Genomic DNA, 20,282 nt, shown 5'->3' with positions numbered 1-20,282 from the left:
TACGTTTTTATGTTCCTCCCCATCCCCACAGGTTGGTTGGTTGGTTGGTTGGTTTTTGTATAGTAATCAGCCACTTTTTCCCTTTAAACTGTGCTTGAAAGAAAAATGCTAAGTTATACTTTACTCATTCTTTGGCTAAAAATACAGTGGGTAACTTTCTCCCTTTGAAAATGGGAATGTGATTCAAAATAAAATTCTTCCGTCATTAGACTTGTTCTTAGGTGATCTTTACGCTTATAATGCTTTGACCAGGATGGCCAGCATTATGAAGAAATTTGGGTCTCTGCGCTTTAGCTAAAAATAATGGCCTCACTTTTGGTTTTCAAATAATAATAGTCATAATAACCTATTCTTAAGATGACTGGAAAAACACCTCTGGCACGTAATGGCAAACCAAGGCACAACTTTTCTAAGAATGAACTTAGAAAGGCACATATTGGAAGACTTCCTTCAGAAGCAGAGACTGGTGAAAAATACAGGCGGTCCTCGACTTAACAACAGTTCATTTACTGATGGAAGTTACAACGGCACTGGAAAAAAATGACCAGACTATTTTTCACACTTACGACCGTTGCAGCATCCCCATGGTCACTTGATTTCCATTCAGATGCTTGACAACTGGTTCATAGTTATGACGGGGTGCAGTGTCCCGGGGTCGTGTGATCACCTTTTTGCGACCTTCTGACAAGCAAAGTCAACGGGGACAGCCAGATTCACTTCACAACTGTGTTACTAATTTAACAACTGCAGTGATTCACTTAACAAATGTCGCAAAATAAGTTGTAAAATGGGGCAAAACTCACTCAACAAATGTCTCTCACTTAGCAACATAAATTCTGGGCTAAATGGTGGATGTCAGTTGAGGACTACCCGTAGTTCCTTCCAGAGCATAGAAAAACTCATTGCATATACCTAAAACCAACATCGCCTCTTCTTTCAGAAAGGTAGACTGATTCTATTCTATTTTACAGAGCTAAAAATAACAAAGAAGATTTGGACAGCATCTTACAAGGTTTATTTTCCATCAGAAATGCATGTTCATCTGCTTTACAGAATGGCAGAATGGGTAGTCAGTAGACATTCCACAAACAGCCTATAAGGTCCACCAGAAATACAAATGGTGTCTTGCCATCAGCTTAGAAACTGCTACCTCATCTGTGAGCTGAGGACAATTGTCTTTTATTTGTCTTCAACTTACAATCCCAATTGGGATCAGAACTTTTGTTGCTAAGCAAGTTGGTTGTTAAGTGAGCCAAGCTTGATTTTATGACCTCTTTTGCCAGTTATTTTTTTTTACACAAGTTTTATTGATTTTTTTAATATTTACATATACATGTATTTATGAAGCAGTACGGTGGTTGGGTAGTCAAAATAACAAATAACAACTTGTAAGTAGTTCAGGTTGCATCAACAAGGATTCCCTCTCTGCTTCCATTAATTATCAGATTGTCAAAATAGTCAAATTAATAAATTTCTAGTTGTAACCTAGTCAATTAACAAAATTTTCAATATATTTTCACTAATACATATCAATATCCTGTTTTTAAATTTTATCTAATCGCAAAAGAATATTCTAGAATAGCCTATAATATAAAAAAGAGAGCTTAATTTTTGGGTGACCCACAATTCCCTATTTCAATAAAGAATAATTCTCTTGTCTACAAAACTTACATTGTTCATTACAAAACATTCTTATGTTTTACCATTAAAATCTCGTTTTCATCTTAAGAAATCACCGATTATTAGGAAGATACTTTTTGTCTTAACCGTTCAACAATTATTAAAATACTATCTTACATCGTCTTAACCATACATCAATTGTTAAAATACTATCTTTTAATATATCATTCCAAATTCTATAACATAGTTCAGAATTATATTCTAAGAGCTTACTTTTGTCTTCCCATACAGATCTAAGACCTAAATGTAAAATCAGTTACATTTTTTTAGAGATTCCCCTTAATCCATTGAAAGGTATTTTTATACTCTAGGAATCCCAAAAAAGAAACAAGTTCAGTTTTTTTAAATCTAACTCTTGCCTTCCTTTTGTGCCAATCAGGCTTCCCTTTTAGCATCGTTAAATTCTCAAATATATCTCCCTTTCTTCCTAAACCCCTTATTTGAATCCAGGGACAGCATCCAAATGTCAGTTTTGGTCTCTTTTTTTGCCAGTTATTAAGCGAATGCCCCTGCAGTTGTTACGTGAGTTGTGTAGTCAGTCTGGCTTCCCCCATTAATTTTGCTTGTTGTAAAGCCAGCTAGGACACTTGCAAATGATGATCACATCAGCCTGGGACCCTGCAACCTGCAACAATTACAAGCTGGTTGTCAGGAGCCTGACTTTTGCTCACATGACCAACTTCGGATGCTGCAACGGTTGTAAGTAGGAGGATCAGTTGTAACTCATGTTTTTCTGTGCTGTTGTTAACTCTGAGTGGTCACTAAATGGAATGGCTCTAAGTCAAGGACCACCTGTTTGTTTGTTGGATTTACATCTCCAATTTTATCACCACCTTGTAAAATGGTTTAAACTGAGAGTGCGCGACTGGTTTAAGATCACCCCGTGTGCAGGAATGTAGACCTGGTCTTGGGAATGCAGACCTGGTCTTGGGAATGCAGACCTGGTCTTGGGAATGCAATAAGGGAACCATTGTGGGGTGGGGTGACTTTCAAAAAATATCATTCAGCTTAAGAAAAGAAAGAGTGTGAAAAATAAAGTCACCCCAAGTTGATATGGGAGGGATATGAAATGGGACAGAAAGAAACTATGCTAGGTTTTCACAGAATCTGCTGTTTTCTCTTGCAACAAAAGAACTTTATTGGCTCACTGTGTGTCCATTGCTTGACTGAGCCCACCTAGAAACCAGTGAGTTTTCAATAGGATTATCCCATCTGGGTTTCAAAGATCTGATGATAGATGGCATCAAGGTTCTCTAGTGGTCCTTTGGACTTTTTGCAGTCCTATCTGGTACTTCTGCTTTCCACAAACAAGAGTGTCCTCGGTCAGGCTCCACCACCTTATACAGGATGTATGGGAGCTCATGATACAAAGGCTGGGCTGAGTTGGGTGTTGTATTGTTTTTATTTTATTTATTTATTTGGATTTCTTTAAGAGCCTAGATTTCTGCTGGAAGATGTTTATTGCCTAAAGCAACTTCTGTCAAAATTGCCTCTGTTAAACAAGATCTTTCTTCAACACAAATATCTTCCTCAAGACTGCCTCAGAAAGTTTCTTTGCTTGTAGATTCTGTGCCTGGATCTACTTTAGATACTTCTGATAGTTCGGTACTCAGAGCTAATCTTAGTGTAAAATGTCCAGTGCATTACGTATGGACAGTCTGTACCTATTGTTTGAATTCATGTATCATCCTATGCTATAATGTATATAGGTATTGCATGAGATGTCTGTTACCATGGTTTAAAAACCATGGTTTATTACTTGATGTTATGTGCAAATGAGGGCATTGTGGCTTATTAAAAAAGCTTTGGCTGGTGCAATTTGTGACTCTTGTTTTATGCTGCATGTACAAGATTGCAAAACTTCATAAGGAAGCAGGATTTGTGACTCGCAATGTGGATAATATATACATCCACTTTGGTATTCAACTCACCCACCCTAAGGCAAGCTGTGTTTATAAAAGGAAACTTCAGCATGGAATATTTTAGCTGTCGAGACTAGACAGTGATATTTCAGACTCTTGCATGAGCATCTTCTGGTTTCCTCTTGAACAGTGAGGACATGTAGGCATGCATGAAATGCGGCAAATAATTCAACTTTGCTATAAATAAACATAAAATTAGAGAGCTAGCTAGGGGGATGAAGGCGCTTTCGGAATTTTGAGAGCCTGTGGTATGCACACTCCCCAAATCAGCATGTCACACCTGTTATCAAACACTCCCTTTAGCAACAGGTGAATTAACACTCCACCACCCGATGACCCTTAGCCAGCCCAAAGGTATGGTTTCAACTGTATTGCAGGCATTGCTTCGCAGCACGGCAACTTACCCCTTCTTTTTTTTAATTAAAAAGATCTTTTTTTAAAAAAAATCAGGGATCCTGGTGAGCACCGTGGGGAGTATGTAGGCAACATTGATTCCTGGGGATTCCGATGTTTATTCCTGGGATAGAGATGTTGGTTTTTGAGATCAAAGTTCCTGGAATGAAGGTTTTGCTACCACCTTAGACGTACTGGAATGGTCACTTGGCCATCTATATAGCCCATCCAAGAAAGATGGGGAATGTTCGTAAGTTTCTCCTGACTTGGTACCTTTCAAAGTGCCTGCTCTACTGTCAACTTATTTGTGGTTCTGTTTTGATCCTCTGGCAGAGATCCAAGACTGGCTTGGATCTTAATTTGGGAAAGATTATTTTTCCCAGCAAAGTATTACAATTGAGCATATTATTCTACCAAAATAAAAAACAGTTTGATGACTCAGCATTACTCTCTTCCTATGGGCATCTATCTAGCCTCCTCTACGCAAATCTTTTAATAAGCTTCCCAGTTTGGAATTTCTGACCCTCCAGAAGATGTTGCTTAATTGCAGAATCCAGCATGCTTCATCATTAGCCAGGCTTGCTGGGGCTGTTGGGAATTGTAATTCTCCAGGATCCGAAACGCCACAAGCTTCTCACTCAAAGATGGAAGACTAAAATAAAATTTAGACAGGCAAATGATCTCTTTTGGTGGAATTTACTTTTCGATTTGAATCTCTTCTGTTAGCTTACTCTTCCTCTGTATCATTTCCCAAGTTTATTTACTTATTTATTTAAATTATTCCGTGCAGCTTATAACTAAAAAGCAACTTATTAAAAGAATATACTAGAGACCAGTGGAGCAAAATACAAAAACAAACTGAACCAAAAAGAAAGCTTCACAATCATCCTGTCCTTAATTTCTTGTATTTGGGACTTAAGACTATATATATATATATATATATATATATATATATATATATATATATATATATATATATATATATATATATATATATATATATATATACACACAAAGCCAATGGTTGAGTTCACATATTGTATACACATGAACATAGAAGAAATGACCCAATGTGATTTATGTGATTTTGGCTTTGCTTTTGGCATAAATTTGTATTTTATGGTTGAATCCAGCCAACTATGGCTTATTCATCAAACCATGGTTAAAAACCTATGTTCTAACCAGTCCTATGTGTGATAGCTGACAGTATCAACATGAAATATTGTAAAAAAAAGGTCTTTATAACACTATCAATGCTACTTGTTTTTATTTATCTGGAAACTCAAGATACAGAGAAGCAAATGTAGATTTGCAAATATTATTCCTCACTTTCTGAACTCAGCACTTCGCTCTCTAGCGTACACACATGCCCACATCTAATCACCTTTTACCAGGCCAGGTGCTTAAATTCCAGAAGATTTATTGCAGGAAATTCACATTGCATGACATCTTCTGCTATGGAATGACTCAACAATGCTTTTATAACTTCTGACAAGATTTGGCTAGTCCCACCTTGTTAACTTTTCTCATGCCTCTTGGTATTTTTCCATCTGAGTACAATATCTCTTGTTTTGAGAATCATGTCATGTTTTGAGAATAGTTCCTTGTCAAATCTCCTTAGATGCGCTCATGCAGGAATTTTTCATATGTTGCATAAACTAAAATCTCTAAAACAAACTCTCCTGCCTATACCCATTTCATCTTGCATAGATGTCCGTTCATAGCTTTGCAGAACTACATGGCATGCAGAATATGTGTTATTCACCACCAGACAATTATGTATTAGTAAATACAGTCCATTGGGAAAAAAATATGCTGGTACTGCTTTCCTTTCCTACTGTGGAAAGGTGAGATACAGTTTAGGTAAAATTAGCTAATGTTTTGTAATGATTTTCCATAAACTTCAAGATGGGTTGAATTCTACCAGTTCCATGTACTGTCTTTTAAACTATTCAATCTCCAATATTTCATAAATGCATGTTGTAAAAAGGAAGAAGAAGAGAAGCAAAAAGAACGAATCACCCATTTGTTAATTCTTGCATGTATAATCCAGTACATAGTAGGAGCGGCATAGTGCTACATTCCACCTACCGCACAGACGGGGGTGAGAGAGAGAGAGAGAAAGAATGACTTTATTCTCTTAAGGTTAACATTAATTGCTGGAGTCTTGGCAACTGCTCAACAACAAACAAATAAACAAACCACTGATGACTCACTTATTAAAACCAAGCAGTAATAAATGTCAGAGTATAGTTCCTAGAAATTTTATTTTATGAATCTCATCTATATTACTTGAGGAACCTACTAAGCTTTTATCTTTCTAGGTGTATTTCATACTCCTGTGCATTTAAAGGGCAATGTTTAATTATTATTGCATATCTCTTCTAACTGCTCTGTCTCTGAGCATACATCCATTTTAGGATTACGCTTTATCATCAGTCGAGAAAACACATACAAATGGTTTCACTTTGCAAAGTATTACTCACAGATGCTTGATGGCAGACTATGAGAGAGCGTATCAATACTTCTAGTTAAATTATATTCCTGGTAACGTTTTAAATAATTATATGGCAATGGCCATGTAATCACTAATTAATAATACACAGAATGTTTTCTATAGCCTGCTTCAATTCGTTGGACCAAATGTGTTATTTGTGATGGAACAGAAGACAAATCCCTGGGGTTTGCATGATACTAAACCTTGATGCAATTAATTTGATTGTGCTTAACACACTGAATGTATTCACTTACAAAGGTTTATGGCAGGGGTGGATAGCTTATGAAATCTAGTCTGCAGTTCATCATCAAAATCTATTTGTAGTTTTTTTTTCTTCCTCCCATCAGTGGAGACATCTCTGCCATTAGTCTGACTGAGGCAGCAGGTTTTGGGTGGCATGAAAGAGTAGCTTGACTAGTTAATTTATTATCCTATTATTACACTCCCCCATCCCCAAGCTAGACATTCTGACTTTGATTCATTTAGATTTAAGCCTGCTTATCCCTTTCCAGATCATAATAACTTCCAGGCACCAGGGCAAGGCCTTCAGAGCATCACGGTTCTGCCTGCATTGGAGATGACAAATTGAGTATCAGCAGAATGTTAAGGATACCTGCCTGTGTTGGCAGATTACCTCAGCCCTTGGCTTTATGTAAAGCAGGGGTGTCAAACTCAATTTCATTGAGGGCCGCATCAGCATTGCAGTTGCCCTCAGGGGGTTGGGTGGGTATGGCCAGGGTGGGCGTGGCCTACTGGGTGGACGTGGCTAGAGTGCATATGGCCTATTGGGTGGGCGTGGCCAGCTCTACATCGTTCGCATCAAGGGTGCCTATGGGGGCCTGGGCAGGAGTGGGACAGATCTGAGGGTCTCTGGCGGAAGGAGGGTCTCTGGGCCAGGGCCCAGGCAGTGGGGGCCCTTCCCTCACTGTTTCCAGGATGGCTTTGCGGGCTGCATGAAACCACTTCGCGGGCCGGATCCGGCCCCCGGGCCTTGTGTTTGACATGTCTGATGTAAAGGTTACAGAAGAAAACATTGAACAATATGACACCCCACAATGGAGGGCCAAATGGCTTGAACTTCCCCCAACATAGTGCCTTTGATCCAATCCTTGCAGGTAATCCAGAAGGATTCCATGATCAATAATACTGAAGGCCAGGAAAAGATTAAGTAGAATCATGAGGGTTGTGCTTCCCTGCTATAGGTCAAGCATAACAAAGATCAATGTGAACTCAGTTCTTTTTTAATCTCTCTGTAGTTTTGTATTGTTCCCATGGGCAGCTGAAGCTTAGACTGATGTGTTATATGAGGCTATTTACAAATCCACACAAGAATTGTCTCAGTTTGGCAACATTCTTATCTGGCATGGAAAGACCGCATCGATCAATTAGGTACAATGAAGATGACTTCTAACCTACAGCTCTCATCCAGATCTGCAAGAAATATGTAACCATGCCAAGCAAATCCTAGTAAGAAATTTTGTTCATATGGTAAATATTAACTCAGCAATGCTGTATCTGTGGGATACACAACATTTTTTGGGCCAAAGGACTTTAAACTGAATATCAAGGGCCATATTCCCAAAAGAATGCAGGAACAAAAGTGAATTCTGTTTTTCCGTCATGCATATGTATATATTCGAGCTAGACTGTGATGTTTCTCTGTGTCATATATGTGTGTGTATGTGGGGATATGCACAGTGGTATTTTTTTGAGAGCTTAATGCAATGAAATTTCATGTTAATGTATGCTGATTAGTGTACATTTAAAGTGACAATAAAAAGTCTATTCTATTCTGTTCTGTTCCATTCCAGTCCAGTCCATTAATGTTGGTAATGTTTATTGCTACGGAGAGTGAAAAATGGGTCACAGTAATTGCTCAAATAACACTGTTTACTACAGATATTATTCTGGCCTCATATACCATGAGGGTAAAGCATGGGAAGAAAGAGCGAAGAAACAGCAGATCCTGGAAAGTGTGGGTAAAGGAAGGATTACAAGAAAATTGGTTTCAGCCGATTTATGACTACAGGGAACCTTTGCATTCGTTTAGTCCTCTCCTTGGATGAAGTTCTTCAGCTCGAGGTGTTTCTTCAACAAACCTGAAGCTGAGGAGGAGTTATGTGATAACAATGCTAAACATCCTAAAGAGGGGGAATCCAAAACAATCCTCAAATACATTGAGGAGATTGTATATGTCTTAACCGAGGGTAGGCAATTGCTAACATGCAACATACAGTTTAAACAACTTACCAAAGACATCACAGATTTCAGTCAGATTCTGTGGAGATGATTTTCTTAGTGTCTTGAAATGCACTGCTCTTTCTTAGTGTTATTAGGTTATTCTGATGCTGGAGATGGCTTTGCTTCCGTGAGGATGTATGGACCTATATTTTAATTCCCTGTTGTATACACCAAGTCAAGATGTTGGCTGGTTTACAATAAGCCATACTGTGGTTTGCTTGGATTAACATCCATATGAATCCAGATGTTTTATTCCATTAAACTCTCTTTTTACGACCCCGTAATCCCTTAATTCGGGGTAGAACCGGGGCGACCGATGGAGCTGAGAGATGTCATATTCCATTAGCCAAACTATAAAAGGTAAAGGTAAAGGTTCCCCCGCACATGCGTGCTAGTCGTTCCGACTCTAGGGGCCGGTGCTCATCTCCGTTTCAAAGCCGAAGAGCCAGCGCTTGTCCGAGGACATCTCCGTGGTCATGTGGCCAGCATGACTAGACACCAAAGGCGCACGGAACGCTGTTACCTTCCCACCGTAGTGGTCCCTATTTTTCTACTTGCATTTTTACGTGCTTTCGAACTGCTAGGTTGGCAGAAGCTGGGACGAGTAACAGGCGCTCACTCTGTTATGCGGCACTCGGGATTCGACCCGCCAAACTGCCAACCTTCTGATCGACAAGATCAGCGTCCTAACCCACTGAGCCACCGCGTCCCAAACTATATGACTGTCTATATTCTATGTGAAATGAGATACGTTGCTTATTCTGTAAATGATGGCCTAAGACAGGGGTCAGGAACCTGAAACAGTGAAAGAGCCACTCGGAACCGGTTCCCTCACAAAAGGAAAAACTGGGAGCCACAAAAAATGTGTGCGCATGCGCGTACATGTGCACATGTGCAGAACAAGGTTTGACTGAAGAGTGGAGCCAAGGTGAGATATGCACCTACCCTGCATATTTGAATTGATTGGTTGAACTTTTTTAGTCCCACTTTTTTTTTTTGGACTGCACATGGCAGAGGACTGGGAGCCGCAGGAGACGGCTGAAAGAGCCGGATGCGGCTCTGGAGCCGCAGGTTGCAGACCCGTGGCCTAAGACAAAGGGTATAAAATCTGACAATTAAAATATTGACTACCTGATGCTGAGATGAGGTGTGATAGTATGGGGAAAATGTTAAAATAAAAAGAAACCAGATCTGAGAAAAGGATTCTTGTTGTTGGAACCCACCGAGACTCTAAAAATGCAGCAGCTATGCAAGTAAGGTGAATGTTTTTAAATTTTGTGGAACTTCTCAACCAAAACTCAGAAAAGCAGGAAGTAGCAGGACTACTTTGATCAAGAATTTGCTGCTTTAGTTTACTAGAGCCCCTACTAATGAAGCTAAAGCTTAAATGTTATACTGGAAACACAATACGACAGTCTGAGTCTTTTGAAAAGACCCTCATATTGGTCAAAAAAAAAAAATTGAAGGCACTAAAAGATGCAAAAGATGATCAGACTTTTTCACCAATGTCCCTAGCACAGGTTTATGAAAACGCAAATGAACAGTGACAATTATACAGTTTGGTTGAATTGTTCTCCATCAGATCACAAAGAGTCTGAAGCAACCGAATGAAGTAAACAGGAACCAAATAAGCCAATTTTAGATGTGGCATGGAACCAAGACCCTGTGACGTATTTAACAATCCTTGACTGAAGCTAACCATGGCTTATCCTGATGTGTAAGCCTAACTTGCTAGGCTGGTGAGTATTATTTATTTTATTTATTTTAATCCCATTTATATCCCGCCCTTCTCCGAAGACTCAGGGTGGCTTACAATTTAAAGCACAAATCAATGTGCTTAGCAATAGCCTTCATTCTATGTATATGCCTGCTTATTAGAGCTTTCGCCCTCCCCCCCCAAGCGGCATTATTACAAAGTCAGCTTAATTGCCCCCAACAATCTGGGTCCTCATTTTACCTACCTCAGAAGGATGGAAGGCTGAGTCAACCTTGAGCCTGGTGGGACTCAAACCTGCACTAATTGCAGGCAGCTGGTGTTACTTAAGGAGGCATTAGCCCACTGCTCCACCAAGGCTCTTGGTATGGGCATGGGTAGAATATTAGGGTTTTCTATGGAGGTTTCCCTCCACTACAAGAGTTGGCTGGTTAGAGGCATCAAAATGCCTTGTAAAATGATATTGTATCATGGGGAGAGTGTGGGGAAGAAACAGCCAGGAAAACTGCTTGAGAAAGAAACAACAGAAGTACCTACCTCTGCTGTATCATCACTTCCATGACCTGCCTGAAAATTAATCAATTTTATCCTACCTCTGAAAGATATTAGATTTTTAAAAAATTGTCATTGATTCCCATTTTCCAATTAAAATTTTTCCTTAAGAGATATTTAACTGACATTTGCTGCTCTTCCAAAGTTATGGTGGATAGAAAAGAGGAAACCAGACATCGGGTCAACATCAAGCAACATGCTGCACTGATACATAAGTGTCATCAAGTCAGGAAAGGAAAATGTTGAACCCCTAAGTAGATCCATAAAATAGCTTTCGACCAGAGCAGCTGATTGGCTTATGATTCCCATCGAAGTAATGTGAGGTGGAAATATGCTTGATTCCTCCTGAAAAGCTTCTTGCCATGAACAGATCTGCTGTGGACACAAGGCTGCATCTTTTCAATACTGTTTTCGTCACTAAAATATACTTCAGGGAGAATGCCTGTGCTCACAGAGAGGAAAACACTGCTAACGCATTCATTAAATAACCGAAGGGCAGGATTGGCATGGGTTATGGTTTCACAGCTGTTACTTATTGCATTAAGATTATTTGTTTTTCCTCATTTCTGGTTTCAGCAATGTACATCATCAATTATCTAAAATGCACCAGTCATTTCAGCAGCCAATTTTCTAAAATGGCTGCCCCTGTCAAAAAAAAAAATCCCTTTGGAGGAGAAAAGGCCTTTGACACTAATGTTGAACATTGATTTGTTATGTAACCAATTCTTGTGAAATCAGTTGGCAGTTAAATTAATCCACTTGTTTGTTTAATGGATATTTTCTGTTTCCTCAAAAAAGTTCAAGAGAAAACACATAAATCTTTCAGCTATGTCTTACTATCCCTGCATCACCTTGTGAGAGCTTCCTAAGGTGAGAGTTTTTAACTCTGGACTCTACCAGCCCTAATACAACAATTTAAACTATTTTATTGTGGCAATGATTAGAATGAGAAAACCACAGTCACTTGGCATCTTCTCCTAAAATTGTTATCACAGCTCTATACTCCCTGCCTGCCAAAAGCTATTCTAAAAATGTTTTCCTATATTTTTAACAAGTTGCAAGACAAAGCTGGAAATGAAATAAAATGCTTTGATTGGGAACTGCCAGATCAACCTGGTGGTATCTAGAAGAGTTGGTGTCTAGCAAGTTTTCATTAGAGGATTGGTGAAATCAGTAACAATGGGTATAAAACCTTAAACATATTGATAAGTAAAATATCTTCTGATGATTTCAGGGACAATGGGACCTGCAGTATTCCTTCTCTCTTCTGGATCTTGTGGAATGAGGGAGAGGTAATCCCTCAGATAACCCAAGCCCATGCCATGTAGAGCTTTAAAGGTTAAAACTAGTCCTTTGAATTGGACCCAGAAACAGACTGGTAACCAGAGCAGAGTAGAGGGTTCTCCTAGAAACAAATTTATATGCATGTGCTGCTGCATTCTGCACCAGCTATAGCAGGGGTGTCCAAACTTTTTTCAAAGAGGGCCAGATTGGATGAAGTGAACATGCTGGAGGGCCGAACATTTTTCCGAACATTCTTTGAACAATTGCAATTAAATGCAAATGAATTATTTTATGCCAAGTTAATTGCAAATGGCATACTTTTCATTTTATAACATTAAGATCAACTGGCAGCTGAGTTTTCACTATGTTGGCAACCCGCGGCTCCGGAGCCACATGCGGCTCTTTGAGCCGTCTCCTGCGGCTCCCAACCGCCCGGTGCGCGCGCACCTCTTCGAACGGGCAGTGGTGCGTGCGCACCTCTCCAAATGGAGAGTGGCACCACCCGTTCCGAGAGGTGCGCGCGCACCTTTCCGAAGGGCGGAGGTGCACGCGCACCTCTCCAAGCCGCCGCCGTCCGGAGACCTGCCGACGTTTGGGGAGGTTTGGGGAGGTGCGCGCCGGGGAAAAGGCCGCGAGACGAGGGGGGAGGAAGGATGGGGTGGGGGAGAAGGAGGCTTCCCGGGCTGGGGGGGAAAAGCAGAAGCGAGGGATCAGGACTCCTCCCGCTTGGCTGCTGCCACCGCCGCTGCTCCTACGGCCACCGCCGCCTGCTCTCTTGGCTGGTTGCTTTCCGCTTCTCTCCCCCCGCCTGCCCTCCTTCCTGCCTTCCTCCCCTCCGCCTCGCCTTCCCCGCTCCCGCGTTTTCCCTCTCCCCGCCTCGGATTCGGGGTGATTCCCCGGGAGAGGGCGATGGGATTCTGGTGAGCTTTCAAGCCTTCTTGGTGGTCTCCGGCACGGCTCAGGAAGCGTTTCTGCGCCGCCCGGTCGGAGCCTTTGCCTCCTTCCCTCCCCCAAGCAAGGCATCCTTTTTCAAGTTGCAAAACCAAGCGGGGTGAAGCGGGCTGTCGGGAAAGACATTCAGGAGGGTCCCCCTGGAGAGGAGCGGGAGAAGGAGGAGGAGGGAAAGGAGGAGGAGGAGGTGATCGACTCGCCCAACCCAGTCCGGGCCGGCCAGCCCCGTAACGTCCGAGCTCGCACCGCGGGCGGAGAGGCAGGAAGCCGAGAGGAAGAAGACCGCCAGGAAGCTGCCTCTGCAGCCGCCGCCGCCTCCTCCTCCTCCACCGCCGCCGCCTCTGTCTCTGTCGCCGCCGCTGCTAGGAAGGCTGCCGGTGCTGTGGCCGCCTCCGCCGCCGCCACTGCCTCCTCCGCCACCGGGGCCTGACCCGGGGTGTTGCTGCTGGATCGCGCTCGTCCCCGCCGCGAGTATTCTTCCTCTCGGCTTCCTGCCTCTCCGCCCGCAGTGCGAGTTCGGACGTTACGGGGCTGGCCAGCCCGGACTGGGTTGGGCGAGTCGATCACCTCCTCCTCCTTTCCCTCCTCCTCCTCCTCCTTCTCCCGCTCCCGCTCCTCTCCAGGGGGACCCTCCTGAATGTCTTTCCCGACAGCCCGCTTCACCCCGCTTGGTTTTGCAACTTGAAAAAGGACGCCTTGCTTGGGGGAGGGAAGGAGGTAAAGGCTCCGGCCGGGCGGCGCAGAAACGCTTCCTGAGCCGTGCCGGAGACCGCCGAGAAGGCTTGAAAGCTCACCGGAATCCCATCGCCCTCTCCCGGGGAATCACCCCGAATCCGAGGCGGGGAGAGGGAAAACGCGGGAGCGGGGAAGGCGAGGCGGAGGGGAGGAAGGCAGGAAGGAGGGCAGGCGGTGGGGGAGAGAAGCGGAAAGCAACCAGCCAAGAGAGCAGGCGGCGGCCGTAGGAGTGGTGGCGGCGGCGGCAGCAGCCAAGCGGGAGGAGTCCTGATCCCTCGCTTCTGCTTTCCCCCCCAGCCCGGGAAGCCTCCTTCTCCCCCACCCCATCCCTCCCCCCCAGCCCGGACCCCCTTCTCTCCTGGCCTTTTCCCCAGCGCGCACCTCCCCAAACCTCCCCAAACGTCGGCAGGTTTGGGGAGGTGCGCACGCACCTCTCGGAATGGGTAGCAGAGAGTCAATACAGCAGGAGGAGGAGCAGCAGCAGCAAGCAGCCGCAGTTGTTAGCTTTACCTCCGGGAAAGGAGGAGACGGAGGACGGCGAGAGCGCGAACTTGATGCACTTGTAGTAGGGCAGTGAGTCCCGCCAGGCCCGCCCCGCGCCTGCGCCGCTCGTCTTCCAAGTTTGGGCAGTGACGTCAGGATGCGGCCCTCTCACCGCCCTCCTGCGGCAGACAGTCTTCTGCTTGCCACCCTCAATCAGAAGGGAGGGCCGCATTTGCACAGAGCAGGGAGGGCTGTTAGAGGGCCGGATTAAACCACCCCGCGGGCCGCAAATGGCCCGCGGGCCGGACTTTGGACATGCCTGAGCTATAGTGTTCGGATACTCTTTAGGCCAGCACCATGTAGACCATGATTTAAATAAATGGAAATTACTTCTGAGTAAATGTATAAAATTGCTTAGTTCAGAGAGCAATCTATCTATCTATCATCTATCTATCTATCTATCTATCTATCTATCTATCTATCTATCGGCTCATATTATTTTGGTGTGTATTACCTATCTCAAAATGGCAAGAAATCATGTCACCAATTTTTAATATTTATGGTAGGATGGGCCATATAAATGCTTTCCATAAGTAAATAAATACCAAGGACTGCAAAAGAGGATACTGAAATTGTGAAATAGCCTGGGGGCATTTATTGGTCAGCAAAACTAGGAGCCTTATGGTAAAGCTCAAGTAAGTCAATCATCCTACATTCTTGGTACACTAATTTTGATCTGGAGGATGACAAGTCAGGCAGGCAGCCTGAAAGCTCTGTGATCAGTTGGATGAAGACTGACTTCTCAGGTAGAGCATCCATAACTTTCTCTAACCTGGTATCCCCCAAGGCTCTCGGAATTATATATACAGTCCATGTTTTTTTAAGTTTCCAGAGTAGGGCAAAAGCAGATGTTCATGTCATGTCCCCCCAGTACAGGGTTTTACATGACTTTTATTTCTCTATTTTTACATAGGGTATATCCTGTGTTGTTGGAGATGACAATTTAGAATACTGTGAACAACCGAGTAAACAAACCAGTGGAATGTTAACGAATCGACCCAAAGTTCTTACTTGAGTCACGGAAGACCAGGTTTAAATTATCCTATCTTGGACACATTATGCAAAGACTTAGCTCTCTGGAGAAGGCTCTTAATGCTGGGAAAGGTGGAAAGAAAGAGGACGGCCAGCAGCAACACAGATCAGTTACAGAAATTAAGAGTGTACATTTGGAAGATGCGAAAGACCAAGTTAGATTTCCTCCATGACAGTCTGTCCCTATCTATGAGATCACTAAAGGTTCACAACAATTTGACATCACAACATCAATCAGTCAATCAATCTCCAATGTGATATTTTTCAGACATATTGACCACCACTGGGCACTGCATGGTTGTTTCATCGTTATTGGAAATTGTCAGGTGCAAGTAACCAGATTTTTTTTATGGGGTTCAAACTCTGTACTGGGAATTGAACTCTCAAATAGTTGAGAATTCTCAACAGATCCGAACAACAGTAAGAAATGCATATTGCTGCTAATAGCATCTTGTATGCTTACTAGTTAACAATTCCAATAATAATTCTCTGTATTACTGCATATCATATAATAATGGATACACAATTAAATGTAATAGTGAGAAGAATAATGTCCAGATTAGCAAGAGTAGTTGTTGCTTCAAGTCTAAGCAGGTGGAAGGACCTAAATTCCCTTAACTTGGCTTGGATATATCTTCAGGGAATCCCAGGACTAAACTGGAAAATTGGAAACATCCCAGAAGGAGGCAATGCAATCTACCTCTGTACTGTTGCAAAGAAAGGTCTATCAGTTGACTTTGACATAAAATATTCCAATAGAGTAGAACACGGGTGTCAAGCTTAATCACATCATGTGATGTATCATGACGTATCATGACATTTTTTGCCTTTGTGGAGCCGGGGTGGGCGTGGCTTGTGTGTGAGGCATCTGGCCTGCAGGCTGCCAGTTTGACACTTCTGGAGTAAAATATTTGTAGCTCAGAGCTGAGCTGTGGAGCCCTTGGTGTTCTCTGAGCTTAGTTATTTGCTTGGAGATGTTTCATTACCCAAATAAGTAACCTGATGTTACGTAGCTGGATAATGAAACAACCAATGTCAGAGAACACCAAGGACTATGCAGGAAATTTTATTTTCCCCCGGTTACTTAATTAAAGATTGCCTTTGTTGTATCACAGTAAAATAGATAAAGATATAGTGACTTATATATCTTTCCCTTGGATTGTTTGCAGTATTGATAAATCACCTGCATGATAGAATATTTTTATCATTAATGTAAGAATTAAAACAGCAATGAAAAAGTGAAAATTCAAACGTCAGAGGAGAGGAATAAATTAGTGCTGTTTATTACTAAATAAAAATTTACTGGTCAAATTTAAAAAAAAGCAACAAAACCTTCCTTGCCATTTATAGATTTGATGACCATTAAAAGCATTAGAATTAAATTTGCAAACATGAATAAGCTGCTCTGGATTAAAGATGATTTTGGTGCAGCATGTTAGTCACAGTTCTTTTAACAAAAAATAACACATCTGCATAGTTTGGGAGAGAAAAATAACATTGGCAATTATTTATATATTTTATAGAACACCATTTTGTATGATTGCAGTTAAGAATTGCAACTAATACAGTTCTATATTGGATTTACTTTCAAAGTTTTAGGTAGTTTCCAAACTTTAAGCTTTTTGGGGAATTGCTATATTCTGTTTATTTAAATGGATGCCATATATATATTTCCTCTTTGGTGTTTTAAGCTGTTTTCCTGATCTCATATATGATTATATTTTATGAAGTGAGATCTGGAGTAAAACACATTTTAGCACCACCAAAATCCTAATATTTTTCTGGGCTATTACATCTTTAAGTAGGAATAAAGTATTATTGCTCACTCTTATTAGAGGTTTAAAGAGTTAGATCTCTTAATTGCCCCTTTTCTGCTAATTTCTATTGTGATGGGAATACACTGTCTAATATAATCCTATTCCAAAATATGATTCCTATTTCACTAGTTCAATAAAACTCTTCTCAGATAAATGCAGCGGTGGGATTCAGCCGGTTTGCACCACTTCGGCAGAACCGGTAGCTAATTTTTTTGTTGCCCAGGCCCAGAATGGACTTCCGGAAGCGGCATCCACCCAGAGAACTGGTTGTTCACATATTTGAATCCCACCACTGGATAAATGTCTATAAGACTACATCCTTTTTATAGATTTTCCTGTCATATATACTGTGTCCGTGTGTGTGTGTGTGTGTGTGTGTGTGTGTGCGCGCACACACACACACACATAAAACACTGGTTATGAAAAGGAAAGGATTAATCAGTAATGAAAGCAAATTATGTCATTTTTTGAAGAAATATTAGATGCAATCTTTAGATAATGAAGCAATTTGCAATCTTTCATGTATGGATCTTACTTCTGAGTAGGAAAATATAATCCTGTAACATGACTTGCAATCAGGAAGAACACAGCAAGCAAACTTTGCTGAAAAATAAGTGGAAGTAAGAACTGATTGTGCTCATAATAATGCAATAGTTCAAAACTGAAGAAACAAACGGGACCATTGGGCAATAAGAGAACCAGCCACTGGGAATTGCCAAATGTGTGTATGAATCAAACCTGATGCATAAATGCTTGTGACAGTCTAGAGAATTTGGAAGATGACAGCCAGCACGGCCAATAGATGATGTGAACTAACGCATAACATCTAGAGCAAGCATGGGGAACTATGGCCCTTTTATGATTTGTGGGACTCAACTCCCAGAATTCCTGAGCCAACCATGCTGGGAGTTGAAGGCCACAAGTCATAAAAGGGCCACAATTCCCCATCCCTAATCTAGAGGATCACAGTCCATTCCGCATCACCCTGCCTGACATGAAAATAGGAGAAAATTATTTATCTGAACAACATTGAGGAAGCCAACTAACTACTACTGTAGAGCTACTGTGTTTTGAGAAATAATTTCTAGATGGTAGAAACTCTTCTTAGAATAAGGATTATCATATGGCTACGACTTACGTGATTATAATCAGATAAGAAGTACAAAACTGTAATTTTAGTCTTTGACTAATAGAATTGGGCATTGTGTAACCTTTTAGGCAGTTTTTTTTTTCCTTCAAGCATTTTAAGGAATAAAGGAGAAGCCATGCAAATATTTCTACTTGGGTTTCAATTTGTGGCTTGGTGTAACTTTGTTTCTAGAACTGAAATTTTCATAAAGGTGTATGTTTAAAAATACTGGTAGAAGACAGCAGCAGCATACATTTGATTTTTCTACATAGTTATTTTTTGAAGCAGATTCAGAACACAAAAATAAGCAATTACTCATGTAGTTGATTATTTATGAGCATTAGCTGATTTATAAATGCTCTGCAAGAGAGCTGCATACCCTGATCACAGTGTCATACTAATTTCCACAAGGACATATGAGTTTGATGGTAAGTCCCATGGCAAGATGATTTGCACAGCACTTCAGAAGTTGTAGTAGTATCAACAAAATTTGATTCCGTGCAATGTCTATTTAACTTTCTAGAAGCCAAAATACACCTACGCAACAGTCCTTGTGGACTTTTGGTTCAGTTGCTCTTTAGAATACCAACTAGCTACCCAATAAGTCTTGCCACTGACTAAACAGGATTAACTACATGATAGCAATTTGAAATGGACCTTTGATGTCACCATCCATTCTTTTGCAAATCATTTGAGTAAAAGACATGAAGAAAGCTGGACCATAAGAAAGGCTGAGCGCCAAAGAATTGAAGCCTTTGAACTATGGTGCTGGAGAAGACTCCTGCGAGTCCCTTGGACTGCAAGGCGATCAAACCGGTCAGTCCTAGAGGAGATCAACCCTGACTGCTCTTTAGAAGGCCAGATCCTGAAGCTAAAACTCAAATACTTTGGCCACCTAATGAGAAGGAAGGACTCACTGGAGAAGAGCCTAATGCTGGGAAAGGTTGAGGACAATAGAAGAAGGGGACGGCAGAGAATGAGGTGGCTGGATGGAGTCACTGAAGCAGTAGGCGTGAGCTTAGATGGACTCCAGAAGATGGTAGAGGACAGGAAGGCCTGGAGGAACATTGTCCATAGGGTCGCGATGGGTCGGACACGACTTCGCAACTAACAACAACAAATAAGTAAGAGATGCATCATCATCATCTTGATGAAATATTTGTGACACCAAATTAAATGGCTACAGTACAATGGGTGAATGATTAAAATAAAAAAAGTGTGCCACTAAAACTATTGGCTCATGACAATACTTTCTGTGGCATGTTCTTGCATGTACATATTCATCAAAGTGATACTATACTGTTTGTTTGCCTGAAGAATATGTATCAGCTTCTCACAAAAATAAAATATAGTTAGATTTCTAAAGAAAGTTGAAAACCTGAATGAAATCTTTGCATTTTATCCCTTTATGCCTGAACTACACATAGTTGAAATTAATAAATGATTCAGCAGATGGCATCAAATCCACTTCTTAAACCAGCCTGAAACATTACAGCTGGCAGTCAGACGCAAAAAAACTTGTATGCACAGATAACTGAAAACAAAGAGTTTCTGTTCTGCTATAATCTGCTGATTTACTACTGTGATAGAGATCATAGGATAAGTGTCATAATGTCATAACAGATCTATTAGCATTATCCTTCAAATAATTTCTTTCAAATTAAAATCGGGACAAAGAAAAGATATACGATACAATGCAAAAGCATTTTAAATCACTACCTCCTTAATTTCCTAAAAGGAAATTTGGTCCTTTTAATCCTGCATTAATAGTGTTTTTCAAATTTGCCAACTT

At 41.4% G+C, this 20,282-nt stretch overlaps 1 long non-coding RNA gene across 1 annotated transcript in view; it reads right to left on the bottom strand.

Annotated features, from left to right (window-relative positions):
• Positions 1–20,282, bottom strand: part of LOC310642217 — a 62,810-nt gene that overhangs the window by 35,368 nt on the left and 7,160 nt on the right. The window lies entirely within an intron of this gene.

The sequence above is a fragment of the Vipera ursinii genome (assembly GCF_947247035.1).
Source record: "Vipera ursinii genome assembly, chromosome: 1".
Classification (NCBI taxonomy): Eukaryota; Metazoa; Chordata; class Lepidosauria; order Squamata; family Viperidae; genus Vipera; species Vipera ursinii.
The sequence above is the reverse complement of the archived record's forward strand: the minus strand, read 5'-3'. Positions and strand labels throughout refer to the sequence as shown.